Here is an 11504-nt window from a genome sequence, read left to right on the forward strand (position 1 = left end):
TAGAGTGTGCTGCCAATAAATGTGCCCCTATATTTTTCCTACTAATGAGCCTAGCAACATACAAGGATAAGCCACCAAGGCTCCCCTTGCATCGGAGAGAAGACCGAGCCCATGGCTACCATCCGCGGAGCCATGGGGCACGCCAATACATAGGAAACACCGCCTTGTGGAACTGACGGCGAGACAAAGGGGGCTCAACACCTAGCTATGATGGCCTGCTGGTGCGTGTCGGGGGGAAGACCCCGGGTAGGGCAATGGACGCGGAGCAGCCGGCTGGCCACTGGCCGGCTCGCGGCAAAGGCCGGCTGAGGAGCAGCCGGCTAGCGCCGTGGCCGGCTGGTCCGGAAGCCGGCTGGCTCCAGGTCCTAGTCGGCCTGGCTACGGCCGCCAATGCTATAGCTGGGCTGGCTTCTACAAGCCATATCCGACTGGGGGTTTGTACCTCAGACCGACTCGAGGCTGGCGAGTCTCGCACTAGAAGGAACCGGGTTGGTGATCCGGGTTCCTAAAGTCCACGCTGACTTCATCTTCCGTAAAGCGCGGGGCACTATGGAGCAATAGTGCCACGCGCCGGACAGGCCATCATGGTCCACGTTGATCCGTACTGGCTACAGTGGCTGATGGCGACAGAGACACCTCCTCTCCATACCGCTGACCTTGTCAGTCGGATGGGACAGGCCATGAGGCCTCAACGGCTCCTGACGTCATTGCCTCGGGAAGGAGCGGAAGCCGGAGCCGGCCAAGCCGGCCAGTAGACTATAGGGTCTTATATGTAAAGTGCCGGTGCCTATATAAGCCGCACTACCCCCTCTCGTGCAGGGGATCGATCATTCTCACCTCACTTCCACCCCTAGCGCTGCCCTGAGAGAGAGACTCTTATCTTCCTTAGCCTCCCAGGAGCAGCCGGACACAGCTCAAAGAGCAACCTTGTATTGTGTGATCATCATATACACTCTAGCAGGAGTAGAGGTGTTACCTCCATCGGAGGGCCTCGAACCTGGGTACGTCGCCGTGTCGCTCGTCCCCATACCCGCATCCGGATACCGCCGTGAGATCTCCTAGGAACCTCCTTCGTTAGCCACCCTATGGCATATGCCGTGACGATACCACGACATTTGGCGCCCACCGTGGGGCCTTCAGCATCCTCGGCCGGTGTCTTCATCCGGACGGGCCTCACCATCACCACCGGCGAGCGAGTCGCTTCAGGCTTGATCTGGAGATTCGGCTCCCTCGACTGCGTCAGCGACAACGCTGGCTGCTTCGCCGACCGGCCCTTCCCAGCCGGCGGCAACGTCATCTCCTTCGGCGGCCACAACGTCTACGTCGCCACCGTCGCACCGCCACGCTACCCGCGGCAGGTGCTGCGCTGCGCAAGCCCTCCTCCGCGAGCCGGCAGCAGCGCTCCCGCCAGCCCCGCCGTCGTGCAAGTCATGATGGCTGGCGAGGAACTCCCCACCAAGAACCCGCGCACCCGCGGCCCCAACCTGGAGCGCAACGTCGACCCCAACGCCTCCGGCTCGGGCCCAAAGGCGCCCCCACCTCCATCCCGGCTGGACGAAGTCCGGACGAAGTTGAGCTCCCCGCTCACCGCAGGCGGCGACGCCGCCACCGTCGAGGCGGACCTGGAAGCACATCGCCAGCTCCTCCTCCAGCAGGCCGAAGAGCTGGCTGCGGCCAAGCGCCAGCTGGCCATCACCCAGCGTGAGTTCGAGCACGCCCATGGCTTCACGCCAGGCGGCAACAACCCCAGCCGAGCCGGCATGATCCGCAAGCGCGGAGGCGGCTTAGGCGCTGAGATCGAGCGCAACGGCGCGGAAGCGCCGGCTCCGTCCGCGGAGCTGCCCATCTACAACACCCCCGACAAGAACATCCTCGCAGCCGAAGCGGCTTCGAAGGAGCTAGCCCTCCTCAAAGGAGATGAGCTGCGCCGCCAGACGCAGCGCGTAGCTGACCTGTGCCGGGCTGCAGCTGAGCAGACCAAGGACCCCAGGTATGGTGCTTCGAAAGCTCCTCCCGTCCGCGCTGCTGCAGGCACCAGCAAGGACCCCCACAGAGACACGGCCGAATCCGCCTCGCCCGCATCAAGCCGGCACAGAGACTCCCACGACACCCGCGCAGGTTCAAGCCGGACAAGCCGGCTGGACGGCGGCCACAGCGGCCGCAGCCGCCTACCACCAAACCGGGACGAGGAACACGACTCCGAGCTGGCGGCGCCGAGGCGCCAGCACAGGCCGGCTCCAGAGCGAACCGGCACCCGGCAGTCGGCACGTTCCCGGTTGGGCCCCCGCATCGAGCCCGTCGACACCAGAGACCGCCTCGATCGGCTGGTCGAATCCCGCATCGCGGAAGAGGAGGCGCCGGCTTGCCCCAAGTGCTTCGGGCCCCGCATCGCCAACGAGCCCGTGCTCGACGGCTTCCAGCTCCCCCGCGACACGCCCAAGTACGACGGCACCGCCAAGCCGGAGGACTGGCTGCAGGACTACTCCACCGCAGTCGGCATCTCTCGAGGCAACAAGCGCTGGGCGGTACGCTACTCCCCCCTGATGCTGGTCGGCTCCGCCCGCACCTGGCTCAACAACCTACCAGCCGGCAGCATCAATGGCTGGCTGGATTTCGAAGAGGCCTTCATCAGCAACTTCACCGGCACCTATCGCCGGCCGGGTCGCCCCCAGCAGCTCGAGATGTGCAAGCAGGGCCCGGACGAGACGGATCGCGCGTACCTGACGCGCTGGTGCGAGATGCGCAACTCCTGCGAGGGTGTGCACGAGATCCAGGCCATCAGCTTCTTTATGGGCGGCTGCCGGCCCAACACCATTCTGTGGCACAAGCTGCGCCGCAGCGACCCCAAGTCGATGGCCGCCTTGATGGCCATCGTGGACAAGTACGCGCTGGCTGAGGAAGTCGGCAAGGCGCCGGCTGATATTTCACCGGCCCCAGCAAGACGGGAATACAACAAGCCGGCCGAGGGCGGCTCGCATGGCAGCCAGCGGGACAACTACCGCGGCAAGCGTCACAGCGACCAGCCGGACCGCCGGTACGGCTCCGCCCACGTAGCCGTCGTCGCAGACAACGCGGCAGGCGGCAGCCGCCGCCAGAAGCAAGACCGGCAGTGGAAGCCGAAGTACACCTTCGAGTAGATGCTCGACTCGCCGTGCAAGTACCACAGCGGCAAGAACCCCTCCAACCACACCACCCGCGACTGCCACTTCATGAAGCGGCTGACAAGCGGTGAACCTCTCCCGCCTCCACCCCCGCCTCCTCCAGCCGGCGGGCCGGGTGGCGCAGCCGGCGCGGAGAACGCCAACCTCGAGCACCACGAGGCTAACCAAGTGCACCATGGTGGCCGATACTTGGCCCAGGATGCCGCCTACATCATCTTCACTTCCGAGCCCGAGGACAAGACGAGCCAGCAGAGTCGTTCCCTCGAGGTCAACGCGGTCATACCGCCGGTCCCCCAGTACCTAAACTGGTCAGAGCAGGCCATCACTTTTGATCGCCGCGACACACCGGCTGTCCTGCCGAAGCCGGGCAGCTACGCCATGGTCCTCGACCCCACCATTGGCACGACTCGGCGCAGCGTGCGTTTTTCGCGCGTCCTCATCGACGGCGGCAGCAGCATCAACATCCTCTACCGCGACACCGCCCGCAAGCTAGGCATCCAGGAAGCCGAGCTGCGCCCCACCCCCACCGTCTTCCATGGCATCGTGCCGGGCCACTGCTGCCAGCCGATTGGCCGAATCACGCTGGAGGTGATGTTCGGGAAGCAGGATCACTTCTGCACCGAGAAGATCGAGTTCGAGGTGGTGGACCTCGTCAGTCCCTACCACGCGCTCCTGGGCAGGCCGGCCCTGACCAAGTTCATGGCGGTGCCCCACTATGGGTACCTGAAGATGAAGCTGCCTGGCCCCAAGGGGGTCATCACCATAGCCGGCGACTATCGCCGCTCCATGGACTGTGCCACGCAGAGCTCCAAGATGACCCAGACGCTGGTCATCGCGACCGAGAAGCAGCTCATCCACGACGCCGTCGCCCTCGCCAAGGCCGCGCAGACAGACATGCCGGCTGCAGGCAACCCGGCTGGGACGACTCACTTCCAGCCGGCCAACAACACCAAGAAGATCCTGCTGGACCCGGCGCAGCCGGACAAGTACGTCACCATCGGTGCCGGCTTGAGCAGGAAATAGGAAAGCGAGCTCACCAGCTTCCTCCGTGAGAATCGGGACATCTTCGCATGGACTCCAAAAGACATGCCGGGTGTGCCGAGGGAGTTGGCTGAGCACCACCTCCACGTCCGGCCTGAAGCCAAGCCGGTGAAGCAGCCTCTCAGGCGCTTCGCCGAGGAAAGAAGGAAGGCCATCGGTGAAGAAATCGCCCGGCTGCTCGCAGCCGGCTTCATCATGGAAGTGCTGCACCCGGACTGGTTAGCGAACCCAGTCCTGGTTTTGAAGAAAAACGGCTCCTGGCGCATGTGTATCGACTACACCAGCCTGAACAAGGCGTGCCCGAAGGACCCCTTCCCCCTGCCGCGCATAGATCAAGTCATAGACTCGACTGCCGGCTGTGAACTGTTGTCTTTTCTAGATGCCTATTCAGGCTACCACCAGATTCCTTTGAATCCGGATGATCAAATAAAGACTTCGTTCATTACCCCGTACGGGGCTTATTGCTACACGACTATGCCGTTCGGCTTGAAAAATGCAGGCGCCACCTACCAAAGGTGCATGCAAAAATGCTTGCAGGATCAAATCGGCAGAAACGTTCACGCATATGTGGATGATGTCGTTGTAAAGACCAAGGAGACGACTACCCTCCTTGATGACCTGAGAGAAACCTTCACCAATCTAAGAAGATTTCAGATGAAGCTCAACCCGGCCAAGTGCACATTCGGCGTGCCGTCTGGCTAGCTCCTTGGCTACCTCGTCTCTCAGCGAGGGATCGAAGCCAACCCGGAGAAGATCAGTGCCCTGGAGAAGATGGAACTGCCGCAGTGCCTCAAGGACGCCCGAAGTTCGGCCGGCTGCCTGGCTTCCTTGAGCCGCTTCGTCACCGGTTGGGGGAGAAGGCATCGCCCTATATCAATTGATGAAGAAGGCGGACAAGTTCGTCTGGTCACCGCAGGCGGATGAAGCCTTCCGTGACTTGAAGCGCGTGCTCTCAACCGCGCCAATCCTTGCAACGCCGGCTTCAATGGAGCCGATGCTGTTGTACATCGCAGCCACCAATCGAGTGGTTAGCGTTGTCCTGGTGGTGGAGCGCAAAGAAGCCGGCAGGGAGCAGCTGGTCCAGCGCCCAGTCTACTACCTCAGCGAAGTGCTCTCCCAGTCGAAGCAAAACTACCCCCACTACCAGAAGGTCACCTACGGCGTATACATGGCGGCCAAGAAGCTCAAGCATTACTTCCAAGAGCACCCCATCAAGGTGGTTGCCACAGCGCCCTTGGCGGAAATCATTGGCAGCAAAGATGCCAACGGCCGGGTTGCCAAGTGGGCTCTGGAGCTAGCCGCCCACACCATCCTCTACGAGCCGCGCACAGCCATCAAATCGCAGATCCTCGCGGACTTCTTCGTCGACTGGGCCGAGATGCAATACCTGCCGCCTGTGCCGGATTCCACACATTGGAAGATGCACTTTGATGGTTCGAAGATGCGCAACGGCTTGGGAGCTGGCATCGTCATCACCTCTCCCAAGGGAGACCGGCTGGACTACGTCCTGCAGATCCACTTCGCCGCATCCAACAATGTGGCGGAGTATGAAGCGCTCATTCATGGACTGAAGCTGGCCAAGGAGATTGGCGTGCGCCGCATACTCTGCTTCGGCGACTCCGACTTGGTTGTACAGCAAGCATCGGGCGACTGCGACGCGAAGGACGCCAACATGGCCTCGTACCGCTTCCACGTCCAGCAGCTATCCGGCTTCTTCGACGGCTGCGAATTCCACCATGTGCCACGAGCAAACAACGAAGCGGCTGACGCCTTATCCAAGATTGGCTCAACTCGGCAAGCCATTCCGCCGGGTGTCGCCTTGACGGTTCTCAAGAAGCCGTCCATCATACCGTCACCGGACTCGGATTCAATATTCGTGTCGGCTGACCCGGGGGCCGCTCAGCCAAACCCGGGGGTTTCATCGCCCAAGTCGGGGGCTAACAAGCCGAACCCGCCGGCTACCATGCCGAACCCGGGGACTTCTCAGTCCAACCCGGGGGCTTCATCGCCAAACTCGGGGGCTAGCAAGCCGAACCCGCCGGCTAGCAAGCCGAACCCGGCGACCATGCAGTCGAATCCGGAAGCTCCCACGCAGGAGGCCCTGTTGGTCAGCGTATTCGAGATAAGATGCGTACCTTCATGGGCACAAGAATTCCTCTCCTACCTCACCGACGGTGTGCTGCCTGATGATAGAGTCCAGGCCAGGCAGATTGAGAGAAGGGCCAAGGCCTATACAATCATCAACCACCAGCTGTACAAACGCAGCGTAACTGGGGTGTTCCAGCGGTACGTCGAGCCGGCTGAAGGGATTGAACTCCTACGGGAAATCCACCGAGGAGAGTGCGGACATCACGCCTCATCCAGAGCCATAGTGGCCAAAGCTTTCCGGCACGGTTTTTACTGGCCGACTGCGCTCAGAGACGCAGAAGAGTTGGTGAAGAAGTGCAACGGCTGTCAGCGCTTCGCAAAGAAGAGACACCAGCCGGCTTCCGCCTTGAAAACCATCCCCATCACATGGCCGTTTGCCGTATGGGGCTTGGATATGGTGGGCCCGTTCAGAACAGCGCGAGGCGGCATGACACATCTCTTGGTGATGATTGACAAATTCACTAAGTGGATCGAAGCCAAGCCAATCAAGAAGCTGGACGGCTCCACAGCCGTCACATTCCTCAAGGAAATCATCGTGAGGTTCGGCTACCCCCACAGCATCATCACCGACAACGGCAGCAACTTCTCCCAAGGCATTTTCTCTCGCTATTGCGGGGAAATGGGGATCCGGATGGCCCTAGCCTCGGTGGTGCACCCGGAGTCCAACGGACAAGTGGAGAAGGCTAACGGCTTGGTCCTAGCCGGCATCCAGCCCCGGCTGGTGGAGCCGCTCCAGCGAGCAGCCGGCTGCTGGATCGAAGAGCTGCCCAATGTGCTGTGGAGCCTGCGCACAACGACAAACCGCTCAGTCGGCTTCACACCATTCTTCCTCATATACGGGGCCGAAGCCGTCCTGCCGACCGATATCGAGCACGACGCGTGATACGTCTCCGACGTATCGATAATTTCTTATGTTCCATGCCACATTATTGATGTTATCTACATGTTTTATGCACACTTTATGTCATATTCGTGCATTTTCTGGAACTAACCTATTAACAAGATGCCGAAGTGCTAGTTGCTGTTTTCTGCTATTTTTGGTTTCAGAAATCCTAGTAAGGAAATATTCTCGGAATTGGACGAAATCAAAGCCCAGGGGCCTATTTTCTCACGAAGCTTCCAGAAGTCCGAAGGAGAGACGAAGAGGGGCCACGGAGGGGCCACACTATAGGGCGGCGCGGCCCCCCCCTTGGCCGCGCCGGCCTGTGGTGTGGGGCCCCCGTGCCGCCTCTTGACCTGCCCTTCCGCCTATAAAAAGTCTCCGTGACGAAACCCCCAGTACCGAGAGCCACGATACGGAAAACCTTCCAGAGACGCCGCCGCCGCCGATCCCATCTCGGGGGATCCAGGAGATCGCCTCCGGCACCCTGTCGGAGAGGGGAATCATCTCCCGGAGGACTCTACGCCGCCATGGTCGCCTCCGGTGTGATGTGTGAGTAGTCTACCCCTGGACTATGGGTCCATAGCAGTAGCTAGATGGTTGTCTTCTCCCCATTGTGCTATCATTGTCGGATCTTGTGAGCTGCCTAACATGATCAAGATCATCTATCTGTAATTCTATATGTTGCGTTTGTTGGGATCCGATGAATAGAGAATACTTGTTATGTTGATTATCAAAGTTATGCTATGTGTTGTTTATGATCTTGCATGCTCTCCGTTACTAGTAGATGCTCTGGCCAAGTAGATGCTTGTAACTCCAAGAGGGAGTACTTATGCTCGATAGTGGGTTCATGCCTGCATTGACACCTGGGACAAAGGATGAAAAGTTCTAAGGTTGTGTTGTGGTGTTGCCAATTGGGATAAAACATTATTGCTTTGTTCAAGGATGTAGTCACTAGTTACATTACGCACCATACTTAATGCAATTGTCTGTTGTTAGCAACTTAATACTGGAAGGGGTTCGGATGATAACCTGAAGGTGGACTTTTTAGGCATAGATGCAGTTGGATGACGGTCTATGTATTTTGTCGTAATGCCCAATTAAATCTCACTATACTCATCATGATATGTATGTGCATGGTCATGCTCTCTTTATTTGTCAATTGCCCAACTGTAATTTGTTCACCCAACATGCTGTTCGTCTTATGGGAGAGACACCTCTAGTGAACTGTGGACCCCGGTCCAATTCTCTTTACTGAAATACAATCTACTGCAATACTTGTTCTACTGTTTTCTGCAAACAATCATCTTCCACACAATACGGTTAATCCTTTGTTACAGCAAGCCGGTGAGATTGACAACCTCACTGTTTCGTTGGGGCAAAGTACTTTGGTTGTGTTGTGCAGGTTCCACGTTGGCGCCGGAATCCCTGGTGTTGCGCCGCACTACATCCCGCCGCCATCAACCTTCAACGTGATTCTTGGCTCCTCCTGGTTCGATAAACCTTGGTTTCTTTCTGAGGGAAAACTTGCTGCTGTGCGCATCATACCTTCCTCTTGGGGTTGCCCAACGAACGTGTGAAATACACGCCATCAACGCGCCAAGGATCAAGCTGTACACAGAAGCCGAAGCCAAAGAAGCTCGCGAAGATGGAGTCGACTTGGTCGAAGAAGCCCGGCTGCTGGCTGCGTCCAGATCTACTATCTACCAGCAAAGCCTCGACGCTATCACAGCCGGAAGGTCCAGCCCTTAGCATTCCGAGAAGGAGACCTAGTGCTCCGGCTGATCCAGCGGACAGCCGGACAGCATAAACTGTCATCCCCATGGGAGGGTCCCTTCATCGTGAGCAAGGCAGTAGGCAACGATTCCTACTATCTCATAGATGCCCAAGAGGCTAGAGAAAACAAGCCGGACAAGGCTGACGAGGAGACTAAACGTCCCTGGAATGTCAACTTGCTCCGCCCATTTTACACGTGAGAGCAGGAATGTATGTATCCCTTGTATCCCTTTTGTAAGCTATGAAAAAGCATGCGCCAAGAGCGCCGTTTCCGACAAGTTTTTCACGTACTCTACTTTGTTTCGCCAATTGGCTTAAACCCTCTCACGCGGCCGGCTCAGTGTAACACCCCAAATTTCAATAAAAAGAAAGTTAGAGAATTCCAGAAAGCAAAATTTCAAACCAACAAAAACTTTGCTTTTGCATATAGTACCATGCATAGGACTTGTGCATTTGAGTGATATGCCATGATGATTGTTATTACTTGTATTTGATATGCTCTAAAACCCTAGAGTGATCATATGAAGATCACCAACCAAATAATATCAAAGAAGAAGAAAGTCCATAAAATACAAAACCCTAAAAACCCTCACTTATGCCCTATGGCATTTTTATAAATTTTAACCCTAGACCTATTTGGTCTTCACCATTAGTTGAATAATGTTATTAAACACTTATTACAACTTTTGGAACCAGGGTTGCACAATTCAAATGAATTTCCAACACTTTTCCCACTCACATGTGATGATGGCCAAATCTGCCAATTTTAGTCTGAGCACCACTTTGAGCCCCTGCAATTCAATTTTCTCAAATCCATTCTTGCTAACTCCTTGCACCATTTCAAAGTCAACATCAAGGTGAACAACTTTGATGAAGACCACCCTGCCAAACTCATCTTTGATCACTAGCTATGCTCATCCAAAGTTGCAACTTTATAACAAGTTCAACAATCTTCACTTAGCCATTTTGGCCAAATTTTGAAATCTAATTTTTCCACCACCACCTCAATTCATCTCTGGTCAATTACAACTTATCTCAACCTTCACTTATCACAAACTTTCACCTTTTGAATTATTTCCAATTTGGATAATTTTGTATTTTCCAAATTTGAACACTATTCACACACTATAGCAAATAGTGATCTACTCAAACTAACCTACCCCAACTTACACCAAATGGTTCCCCTGCCCCCTCTAACCCTAAATGAAACATAGTGGAGCTAAGGAGGAGGAGCTAGCTTGCATGGCATGGCCATGCCGGCCATGGCACCACCATGCCGAGCCTCCCCCTCTCTCCCTTGCTCGCCAACCCCGGCCCCCTCGCCACAAAGACGCCACCACACTGCCTAGCCTCGCCTAGCACAGCCCTGGTCGAGGAGGAGCTCGACCGCCGCCGGAACACACGCGCCCAGTGGTGGCCGCGCCATGCCGAGGACGTCGCGAGCGAGCGCCGCGGACGCGCCCTGGACACGCGCTGCCTGGCCACCTCGAGCACGCCCTGGACCACCTAGCCGCGAGTTGAGCATCGCCGCATCGCCACGCAGCCACCAGACATGCCCTAGACCCCGACCCGTGCCCGCCGCCGCCGGAGACGACGAAGCGATCCCGCGACCAGCGCGGCAGACACGGACGCAATGCTTCGCCTACAGACGCCGCCCGACCGCGCCGTTGCCACCTCTGATTCGCCCGGACGAGGAGAACACCGTAGCACCCTTGCCTAGCCCAACACCTCGCCGGAACCGCCGCACCTCGGTCGACTTCTTCACGGCCACGCAGCACCCTTGGCCATCTATAAATACGGCGTTCCCTGAACGAAGCTGAGCACACCATCTCGTTCACCATCCTCCACTGCTTCTCCTCCACCCAACCACTCGCTCGATTGTCGCCGGAGCTGCTCCAATTTGAAGATCGGAGCCCGCCAGTACCGCACCTCGCCGCCGTCGATTGGAGCCGATCCAGGAGTTGCCGCCGGTGCCAGGAGCTTCACCGTCGTCCACATCTACATCACGCACACTGCCAGCCACCGCGGGAGCCCTGGTTAGCACTCCCACCCCCTAGCGCCGCCGTGCCCGTAACCCTTTCTCGCCGGAGAAGACGATGGCTCTGAGCCGTCGATCTACTCTCTAATCCTACGCTCCACGTCGCCCCGTACCGGTTCGGGTTTTAACAGCCACTGACGCGTGGACCCCACGCTGTCAGCACGCCGCGCGTCTGTGGACCGTGGTGGGCTGGAGTGGGCCGTTTTAATTCAAATCGGCCCAGCTTCGTTTTCCCGCCGGCCCTTTTATTCAAAATTCGTTTAAATCATTTCCATCCAAATTCAATACTGCCCAAACTTTGAAATTTAAATAGTTTCAATTTGGCTAAACCAAATTTAGTGAATTGTATATGGTTAGAAAGCCACTGAAATTCTCTACAACATGCCACTGGCCTCATGGTCATTTTCTTTGTAGAATTAATTTGACAAAAATAACAAGACAGGGACTTTTCCCTATTCAA

The sequence above is a fragment of the Lolium perenne genome, chromosome 4 (assembly GCF_019359855.2).
Source record: "Lolium perenne isolate Kyuss_39 chromosome 4, Kyuss_2.0, whole genome shotgun sequence".
NCBI lineage: Eukaryota > Viridiplantae > Streptophyta > Magnoliopsida > Poales > Poaceae > Lolium > Lolium perenne.